The sequence below is a fragment of the Penaeus monodon genome, chromosome 1 (genome assembly GCF_015228065.2).
Source record: "Penaeus monodon isolate SGIC_2016 chromosome 1, NSTDA_Pmon_1, whole genome shotgun sequence".
Lineage (NCBI taxonomy): Eukaryota > Metazoa > Arthropoda > Malacostraca > Decapoda > Penaeidae > Penaeus > Penaeus monodon.
The window spans coordinates 50,926,636-50,927,939 of record NC_051386.1 but is presented as its reverse complement, the minus strand read 5'-3'; the positions used below and the strand labels follow the sequence as shown (position 1 = coordinate 50,927,939).

The 1,304-nt window shown below is 47.7% G+C and overlaps 1 protein-coding gene across 1 annotated transcript in view; it reads right to left on the bottom strand.

Moving 5' to 3' along the window:
• Positions 1-1,304, bottom strand: part of LOC119574250 (arrestin homolog) — an 11,000-nt gene that overhangs the window by 9,077 nt on the left and 619 nt on the right. The gene's annotated exons all lie outside the window — the stretch shown is intronic.

Genomic DNA, 1,304 nt, shown 5'->3' with positions numbered 1-1,304 from the left:
ATTGCATGAATATTTAAAAAGGAAATTTTTAGTAAGAGGATTTTTTCTTTTCAATCATTGTTTCGGTAAGAAGCGATATCAGACAAATGTTTAGTGAAGCAACTGTCATGGTTGTTTACAGAGTGCTGGACGCCAGGTTGGTGTGATGTTCTTCAGGTTCTCCAGGGCGATGCCTCGGGGGTCCTGTTGCTGTCCAGTGTCGGGAGAAGGTAGAAGACCTTTTGCAGGGCGGAGCCGGAGCGATGGGGCAGCCTTCCCTTTTGAACGAAAAAAGTGTCTACCGGTAATATGCGTTTAGTTTTAAAGAGAACTAAATTGGAGATGTATCATAAATCATTTTATAGGTCATAATCAGTAGGAAAAAAATATTTTTGTTTTCTTAAAAGTCAGTCCTATTGGGTTAAAGTGGGGTACCTCACTGCGACTCAACGCTGGCCACGGTGTCTTGTATTGACCTCCAGAGAACAAACATATATCTACAGACTGCGGGAACAGCTGCTTGATTTTCTTGACTGTCTTGTTGCTATTATCCTAACGGCGATATTGAGGGCGATCTTTTCACTGTGATGGGTAGAGCTGCTTGTCGAGCGTCACCTCCAGTTTCGATTCCCCGGACTCAGCATAAATTTCCTTCCGGACGACAGGCAGGCTGGGGGCCCGGGTCTTGCTGGGGCGAACTGAATCCTTGGGATATTCAGCTGGATAGTGACCTAAAGTAGAGAGGTTTGGAAACCAGTTGATAGCCTTTTTTGGTGCTAGCATCGTTTTTTGTTATTCATACTGTTATCAAAATACTGTTTCTGTATCGTTTCACCTTTTTTGACGAAAACTGTACTTTCCAGACCACCCTTCAAGTGAACTCACCTCTTGGGGCTTCGGTCGGCGTCGTTTTCGCCGACGAACACCTTGTGTAGTACTCGACGCCGCAGGGCTTTCCCTGTCCTCACGGCCGGGCTGATGGTGACGGAGGGCGGGCCCTGCTCGGGCATCTTGAAGGTGAAAGGGTATGCGTTTTCCTCCAGCTTCTTTAGAGTCGCTCCTGAGCTTTGGGAGGCTGGACGTTTCCTTGGAGGATAAATTGCTCGGAGGCGAGTACAAGTCCTTCTGGAAGTTCAGTCCCATGACCTCTCCTCCTCGCGACCATACCTGAGCTGCACACCAGCTGTCCGAAGACTTTGCGCCTCTCAAGGTAAGTTGGATCCAACACCAACACGCCATCTGTTGCATTATTGACAAATGTCTCACTTTGGTTATAATGTGTCCCCAACCACCCCCCACACACCCACACACACACACACACACCA